Source organism: Tupaia chinensis, unplaced genomic scaffold, assembly GCF_000334495.1.
Source record: "Tupaia chinensis unplaced genomic scaffold, TupChi_1.0 Scaffold145411_1, whole genome shotgun sequence".
Classification (NCBI taxonomy): domain Eukaryota; kingdom Metazoa; phylum Chordata; class Mammalia; order Scandentia; family Tupaiidae; genus Tupaia; species Tupaia belangeri.
This window is the reverse complement of record NW_006205272.1, coordinates 1-9,629: the sequence shown is the minus strand read 5'-3', so window position 1 is coordinate 9,629 and position 9,629 is coordinate 1. Positions and strand designations below refer to the sequence as shown.

Below are 9,629 nucleotides of genomic sequence, written 5' to 3'. Positions count from 1 at the left end.
GGATAATGGAGGAGAAGGAATTGCGGTATGTCCATCCTCTTGGGTGAGGGTGTGTGGCTGCTTTAATGTAGAGCTGTTTCTGTTTCTCTAGCAAGCACATGTGCCCTATACCAAAAACAAAAAATAGCTTTGTGAGAGTTCCTGAGTGTCTGCAGGCTCCCATTGTGCTCTGAGTACAATCTCTGCAGCTCTGGTGCATCTTCTTTTTCAGAAGGAAAGTACATTCAGTACATTCACTGTCTCTTCCCCCTGAAACGTGCATATGCTGATGAACTGTTATAAGCCAACTCACTCCTAGCTATTTTCTGGGACTTGTGACCTCCTGTAAAATCACCCTGAATAAGTTTTCTTTGAAGTTTCTGATCTTGAGCAGCATATTCAGAAAGTCCATGTTTTACTACCAGAGGGAAAATGTTCTAAATAAATTTAGAAAACAGAGTTGGAGCCATTTGAACCCATTCTGGTGTGAGAGTATACAGGACTTCACAATATTTGCCATAGTAGAAGATGTGACCTGAGATGTGTTGTATGGGCTTCTAAAAATAAAGCCATTCTGCTGTAAATGTGCTTTTCTCAACATGTTTCATGAACAGCTTTATAAGGCCACCTTTTATGTCTTTGTTAAGCTGGTTTTAATGTAAAGCTTTCTCATATATAGAAAGAGGCACAATGCTCAGTGATGCTCCCATGTATTGTCTAAGAGCTATATTAACTCTTTAATATAGAGGTCTGCAGGACTGACTTGCAACTCTTTTGAGATGCTAAGTGATAATTTTTTTTTTCTTGAAGAGAGTTTTTTGCTATAGGACACATCCTCTAACTTGAAAGACAGAGAGAGATAGAGAAACAGGAAGAACTCAGTCCCAGGTGGGATGGCCATGCCTCAATTCCTTCTCCTCCAGTTTCTTCTCAGGATCTTGGGCATAATATAGGCATAAACACATTCTCTTTGTGAGTTTAAGCCACTCAGTCTGGGACTTGAACCACAGTAGACTACATGGGAGTTCAGCAACGTAACCATTACACCATCTGCTGGTCCCTCTAAGTGATTAATCTTTTAAATCAGATCACTATACATCTGTTCCAGTTGCTGGCTTACACACTCTTACACACAGCTGTATATCTATTCATAGGATATAGGGATATAGTCATCTGGATTCTGTATTAAAATTTCAACTAGGACACTATCCGATTTTGTCCAGAATTTTTTTTAGAGAGGGATTTTTTCCTACAGAGCATATTTGATTGCCAGAGAGAGAAAAAAGAGACACAGAAAGTGAGAAATCACTCCCTGTAGGAGATGGCCATGTTTCAATTTCTTCACTTTTATTCTATTCTCAAGATTTTTGGCACACATACACATTTGCCTGGCATGAATTTCAACCTGCTGTGTCTGGTACTTGAACCACAGTTGATCACATCAACATCCAGCACCTAACCACTAAGTGATCTGAAGCCCCCAGGATGTGCTCTTGTATCTTTAATAGTGATATTCATTAAGAGCTTGGAGGTGGAGGTGTTGAGGTTGATAGTAGAGCTGGGGTGGGGGTTGCCTTGGCTGCAGCCAAGTGGTAGCTCTTTAACATCATGGTCACCCCCTTGGCCTCCAGTGGTGGAGGACCGCATTGAGAGTCTCTCCTTTGTGCCTTTCCTATCCACAGAGACATCTGACACCACCGGCAATGCCCCTTAAAACTCTCAGGCAGGAACTGAAATCAACAGTGGGTGGTGGAGGTGGCAGTGGCTACAGAAAACATTACAAGGTCGCCTCCTAGTTGTAGTTCTAGTCATCCATCATCACTCATAGCTGTCCCTTCCTCTTCTATGCTTTCTTCCATCCTTCTCCCTCTGCCCCCTCCCTGCACCAGCCTGCCTAACAGGAACCTGCTGCCTGTCACAACCCCTGGGCCAGTGGGGACAGCTACCTCCTGGAGCCAGGGGCAGAAATAAGCTGTTGGTGAAGGCTGTGGTGTACCAGGTGTTTTGCTCTCCCCAGGCCTACCCTCTTGGAGATGTTGAGGATGGTGGTGAGTGCTCGGGAGCTCTCCTACTGGGACCAGCAGTCATAGCACAGAGGCACCCTTCAGGGCATTTTACCTGTATTAATTTTATTTTTAATATCTGAGAGCAAATGGGGAGAAATGATCTCTCAGAAACTTTAATATGCAATTTTCATAAACACAAGTTTCTACATAATTTTTAAATTTATACAAAACTGTTTTGTATTTTTTTAAAATGCATTTAGGACCAGCAGGTTACATGGTGGTTAAGGCACTGAAGTCCCACATGGTAGAGAGCAGTTCTAGTCCCAGACATGTGACTTGCTTTCTCACATTGTCTCTCCCTCTCTCTCTCACTCTCTTGCTCTCTCTCTCTCTCTGATGAATGTGCATGTTCTACAAAATTTGTTTAAAAAATAGCAATAATAAAATAATTATAAAAAATAAGCTCCTTTTATCTGTCCCTTCCCTTTTTTGGGGGGGCAAATATTTTATATTATATGTATTTATTAATTGCTTGTTTTAGGAATGAAAGAAACCCATGGTATCATGGTACCTCATGAGTATATTTATAAAATGAGAAGTTTTCTATCAAAATACTTTTTTTACTGGGAAAATGAATAAAACAGACAAATAGATCTACACAAAATAAACAATATCTTTGGTAGATTTCAGCGCAGGACAGTCCTATAACAAGCATATTCCCCTTATTCCCTAGAGCTGCTCAACTTCCAAGTTCAGAATTTTAAAAATATAATTTATTGTGATTTTATTATGTTGACAGTCATGTCTTACTTCATGTCATTTTTAGTCAAGTTCTGAGCACTTATAATATTCTGATGGTAGCCAGCAGACAGCATAGCTATTACCTGGCTGGACTCCCATGGGGCTAACTATGGTATGAGTCCCAAACCTGGTGGCTTGAAACTCATGCATGCAAGGTGCAAATATGTTCATGCTCAAGATCCCAGGAGTATATTGGAGGGGAAGGATTGTGGCATACATGGGCATTCATGCTGGGAAGTGATTTCTCACTTTCTCTCTCACTTTCTCTCTGTCTCTCTGTCTCCCATGAGTGCAGGCACCCTATGGAAAAAAGATCTCTTTAAAAAATTCTTCAGTTGACTTTTGGGAGCTTGGTCAGCAGCCTGGTCAGCAGCATCTGGAACATGGGAGGTGGCGTCTGCTACAGTACCTGAGGCAACTGTTGTGGGTACCCACACACTGCGATGGCATTGGTCAGACAGTCCGCCACCTCCTCTTACTCATCTTGGGCTAGCAACTCTTTAGCACACTGAATTTCTTCAGGAAGACTCTGAATTGCTTCAGCCTTTTTAAGGTCAGGTTAATTGGGTAGCCCAGGTCTTCCTTGGTCAAATTCTGTTTCTTTCTTTTTTGTTGCAGCCTGTTCTAGAAAATGAGGTCACTCTTTTGCTTGCAATTAAAGTAAATGCAATACCAGATGAACAGGGCCTGGCACACCCTAGAGGTGGTTGTGGTGCTGTTCCGGTCCACTATCTTTGCCTTACGAGTGCAAAGGTAGTGCCACTTACACCCATTGCCAGCTGGCCATAGAGGCATGAGGTCTTAACTATTTAAGTATTTAAATATTTTGATTTGATTATATAAATATTTTTATTTTTTAGAGGATTCCATTTTAATTACAAAAAGGTGTTTTTCTTCCATGAGAGAGACAGATAGCACCCTCAGGAGAGTCTTGGTATCATGATTAATTCTCACACTCAGCCAGCCTTGAACCACAGCACACATATGCTCAGTATACCCAAGTAGTTCTCTAGCCATAAACTCCAGAAATATTTCCAGGTAAGTCACCCACTTGGAGCATTGTGTTTTACTACTGTCCACCATCTGTAACCCCAATGTGATATTTCTAAACAGCTCACCAATGGTGGTGTTTTTACTATTAATTAAGATATTTTAATTTTTTAAAAGTTTTTGCTATAGGGCATGTATGCTTACTTAGGAGACACAGTGAGGTAAAATGAGAAACCACTCCCTGGAGAGGATAGCCATCCCCATTCTCCTCAGGATTCTGGGCATGCATGTGGAGGCACTCAGTGTGATTTATCCTCAAGATTCTGGGCATGCATGTGGAGGCACCCAGTGTGATTTATAAGCTGCTGAGCCTCAAACTTATACTACAGGGTTAGCTGCAGGATTGTTTTAAAATAGTTTTAAATAGCTGTGTGTGAGAGAGAATGGACTCAATTAGTTTTAAAGCATTTTTAAATTTTGTTTAAATAATTCTTATTTTTTATTTTCAAATAATTATTTATTAAATTTATTTATTTATTTATTTATTTATTTATTTATTTATTTGACCAGAGAGAAAGAGAGAGTGAAGAAATGTGAGAAACCAAGCCATTAGGTTCAGAACTCAAACAGTGGTTGGCCATATGGGAGTGCAGCACGTTAACCACCATACCACCTTCAGGCCCATTGTTTAAATAATTCTGTCTGTATTAACAAAGATTCTCTGCTTGACCAAAATTTAATCAGGCTTCCCAAACTTTACCAAGGTCTGTTTGTTTTCTATGAAATCAAGGTAGGTGGGTTTGAGCAAAATCCCTCTTAACCCTAAAGTAACCTAATGTAATTTGCTATCTACTGACCTCCACCCTATCACATGGTATTAAGTTCACACTTGACTATTCTATATGCTACATTATAATTTTGTAATTACACATATTTTAAAGAAGATTTTTGCTATAGGGTGGGTGTGTTCACCAGAGAGAAAGAGACAGAGAGACAGAAAATGAGATATCACCCCCCAGGGGTAATGGTCATGGCACCATCCCTTCTCAATTCTCCTCTTGGGATTTTGGGCATGTGTTCTGTGTGAGTTTCAAGCTGCTAAATCTAGGTTTCAAACCTCAGTGTGTCATGTGGAAGTTCAGCATCTACACCACCTGCTGGCCCTTGGAATTTAAAACTTTTATCTGTTGCCTAAAGATGGTCTAATTTTGTTACCCTATTTTTTGAGGTTTTTGCTTTAGGTGAGTGTGCTCTCCTGAGAGAGAGGAAGACAGAGACTGTGAGAAATCACCCAGTCTGGGAGGTGGCCATACTGCAATCTCTTTTCTTCTATTTTCCTCTCAGAGTCTTGGACACATACAGATGTGTCCAGTGTGATCCTTTTTCCTCCATTCTCCTCTCAAGGTTTTGGACATACACATACACACACACACACACACACACACACACACACACACACACACACTGTGTGTGATTTTCAAGATAGCAGGTCCAGGACTCAAACCAGTTGTCCATGTGAGAGTCTAGAGCCTTAATCAGCATGACACCTCCTGGACCCATGTGTAATTTTTTTTGTTATGTTTTCTGTCATAAGGCACATGCACTCAGTGGAGAGAAAGAGTAGCTCTGAAAGAGAAAGTGAGAAATCACCACCCCAGGGAATGGTCATGCTGCAGTCCCTTCTTCTCACTTCTTCTATATTTATTTTGGACACACACACATTCCTGACATGAGCTTCAAGCCACTGGGTCAGGACTCAAATGTGGTTGACCATGTGGGAGTCCAGTGCCTTATATATTATGCCACCTGCTGGCCCTGTACTACTTTTATATATCTTAAGATGAAAAACAAGAAATGTAATAATAAACAAAGTTATATAAAACTAAAATGATTCTGTTCAACAAATTAAATAAAAACATATTTGAAGAACTGCATAATGATTGACATGAGAGTTATATATTACATAAAAAGTTAATATTCAAAATGAAATAAATAATATTCAGAAAACAAATAACTGAGGGGCAAAAGTACAAAAGACTTTGATAGAAATTTTTCAGAAGAAAGTATACAAATGGTCAATATGTATATGAATATACACTTGACATCACTAATCATCAGGAAAATAATAAAAACAATTGTTTTTTTGTTTTTAATTTCTAGTTTGACCAGAGAGAGAGAGAGAGAGGAAAAAAAAAGAAAGTGAGAAAGCAAGCCACCAGTTCCAGGACTCAAGCCAGCATCAGCCATGTGGGAGTCCAGTGCCTCAACAATCACACCACCTGCCAGCCCCCACTTCACACCTCTTAAAATAGCTATTCTTCAAAATATACAATTCAATAAATACAAGAAGGAAAAAGAACTATTTATCATTGTTGATAAAAATATAAACTGGTTAAACACAATGGAAAATAGTTTTCTAAGATTTTTCACAAAATTAAAAATAGTGCTACCATGTGGCTTAAGAATTACAGAATTGGTTATGTGTAAAAACTATAATATTAATATATCAAAAATATATTCATGCTTCCACATTCATTGCAAATTTATTCATACTAGTCATGATAAAACATTAACATAACTATTACACACAAATGGATTAAAACATGTTACAGGGACCAGCAAGTGCTGTGGTGTTTGAGGTGCTGGTCCCACATTGTTGATCACAGTTCAAGTCCCAGAACTGTCAGCTTGCTCCCTCACTTTCCCTCTCTTTCTTGCTATCTGTTTCTCTCTAGTGAGCACATGTCCAATAGAAAATTAAATAAAAATAATGATAAATAAATATTTTTAAGAAAACCTTTTATATATGTATACAATAGAATATTATCCAGCTTTGAAAATAAAATTCTGCAAGCCAGCTTCATAGCCTAATGCTTAAAAGATCAGGGTTCCAGGGGGACAAACAGTTAGTGTAATGGCTATGTTGCTGAATTCCCATGTAATCGACTGCAGTTCACATCCCGGACCCGCTGGCTTAAAGTCACACCAGGCACGTGTGCATGCATCCCCAAGATGCCGAGAGGAGAATGGAGGAGAAGGGATTGCAGCGTGGCCATCCTCCCTGGGGGGTGATTTCTAACTTTCTGTCTCTCTGTCTCTCTCTGTCTGGTGAGTGCATGCGCCCTATAGCAAAAACTTCTTCAAAAAAAAATCATGGATCCACATACGTGACCATGATTTGAATCCAATTTTTGTTGGCTTAAAAACCACACTATGTATATGTGTGTGCATTCCTGAAATCCTGACAGAATGGAGAAACGGAGAAGGGATTGAAGCATGATGAAGCTCCATTGGGAAGTGTTTCTCTCTCCCTTAGTCTCTGGTGATCACATGGACCCTAAAAGTAACAAAACATATTATGTTATTACAACAACAGGGATGAACTTGGAGGACAGTATGCTGATTGAAATAACTCAGGTACACAATAACATACACCTCGTTACCTTACATGTTCATAGAGTATTAAAAACTAAAATTCACAGAAGCAGAGAATAATATGACAGCTAGTACTGTTTGAGGGTAGTCAGGTTTTAAAAATGTTGTATATGTGCTGCCGAAGCGAGCACAAGGTTTTAAAAATGTTGTTCAAGAAAGCAGATGATGGTGTAATGGTTAGGTCGCTGGGCTCCCAGGTAGACCATAAATTAGTTCTGCACCCAGTGGCTTAAAACTCATGCCAGACTCATGTGTGTGGTTTCCCAAAATCCCAAGAGGAGAATAGAGGAGAGGGATTGCAGTGTGACCATCCTCCTGGGGTTGCTTTCTTGATTTGTGTCTGTCTGAGTCTCTCCAGCAAACACATATGCCCTATAGCAAAATTACCTCTTTTTAAAATTAATTAATTAATTTAGATACATTCAATCACATAGTTTAACTTACAAAGTAAACATTTCAATATGTGAACATTTCTCCCCGGCCCAGTTGATCAAAATGTCTTCAACATAGAACACCACACCTGTCAATGCTCTGTCTCTGTATCCCTCCTCCAAATGTCCTTCCCTAGGCCCCACCCCTCCACACACACCACATGTGGCATTCACACCCTTCTCTTGTGTTTGTATATCTTGTAGCAAAATTCTCTCTAAAAATAAGTTAAATTTAAATTAAAATGTTGGTCAAAAAATAGCATTTCAGTTAGACAAGAGGAATAAGTTCAAATGTTCTAATGTACATCATATCAGTGTAATTAAATACATTGTATTGTATACCTGAATAATTCTCTGAAATAGATATTGTGATCTCACCTCAGAAACAATTTGTGAGGTAATACATATGTTGCTTTTACTTATTTTATTTAATTTTATTTATTATTATGATCTATTAATTTTGAACAAATTGAGAGAAATTGAGAAAGCAAGCTGCCAAGTCTGAAACTCAAACTGCAGTTAGCCATGTGGAAGTACAAAAACTTCACCACCACACCACCTGCTAACCCTGGTAATAATGCTAAATGGCTCACTTAAGCCATCACTCAAAGTTTACATCAGTTAAAATACATTTCTGCATTTCATATTTTTATAAAAATCAAAAAATAGAAGTACAAAAATAAATGAATAAACAAGTCATGAAAATATTTTAAGAATTTTTTTTATAAAGACTGGTAAAAGAAAAAACCTAACAGATAAACGATGGGTCAAGAATAGAGTTCTTTTTAGTTATTACGTATTAAATCATATAATGAGCACTTGACACCTGAATTATCAGTGGATAGAGCAGAGAATATCATTCTTAGGGGTATGTGGATTAATTTTATGAAAAATTGGAACTTAAAAATAATCTAATCTTTTCTGGAAAGTATGCTACTTCTTTTTAAGTTATAAGGCTCATTTGTGCCATGATGGAGTTGCAGACCTGAGAGTGATATTGGACATAGCAGTGAAATGCGTTCTGTACACTAGTGAGGAAGCCACCAATGACTGATATTATTCATTCCCCTCCTTTTCAAAGTATCATACAGAATTAGATAATTGTGAATTTATTTATTTATTTTTTTTATTTAGAGAGATGCTTTTGCTATAGGACACATGTGATTGCCAGAGAGTGAGAGAAAAAGTGAAAAATCACCCCCTACGGGAATGGTTACACAACAATTTTTTTCCATTTTCTTCCATTCCAGGATTTTTGGTATGCATGCACAAGTGCTCAGCATGAGTTTTAAACCCCAGGTCCCAGGGTTCAAACCATAGTCAGTCATGTAGGAGTCCAGTTTGTTAACTACTATGCCTCCTGCTACTCCAACTTTTTTTGAGAGGTTTTTGCTATAAGGCATGTGAGCTCACCAGACAGAGACAGAAAGTGAGAAATCACCCCCCGGGGGGATGGCCACGCCACAATCCCTTCTCCTCCATTCTCCTCTTGGGATCTTGGGCACGCACGCACAAGCACCCGGGCGTGAGTTTTAAGCCACTGGGTCTGGACGCAAACCGTGGTCGACTACATGGGAGTCCAGCAACATAGCCATTACACTAACTGCTGGTCCCCCAACTTTTTTATATTTTAACAGGATTTTAAAAAGTCCAAATTATAAGAGCAGTTGTGTGATACAGATACTTTGACCTCTCTTAGTCTTAAAATTACAAAACTTGTGTGAGGATAGGATGGTCCCCAAAGCTTTACCTGACCATTATGAAATCATAAAGTCTGGGGGAGAAAAACAGTGCAAAATATGTTTTCCCCAAATTGTTTTTCACTAAAATGGAAGGTGACAGGTGCAGAGCTCCAGGACAGAGATATCCCCAGAGCCCCAGGATGGGACTTAAGTAAAACAATAAAAAGACAGGGAAACCAGAGCTGTTCAGGTAAAGCACAAGTCTCAGCATCACGGCTTCTGTAGAAATGCCTTTTAAAAAGTTC

The 9,629-nt window shown here is 39.0% G+C and overlaps 1 pseudogene; it reads right to left on the bottom strand.

The window, feature by feature from the left end:
• Window positions 1-233: 233 nt before the first annotated feature.
• Window positions 234-1,688, bottom strand: LOC102487838 (CDK2-associated and cullin domain-containing protein 1-like; annotated as a pseudogene).
• Between the last annotated feature and the right edge of the window lie 7,941 nt (window positions 1,689-9,629).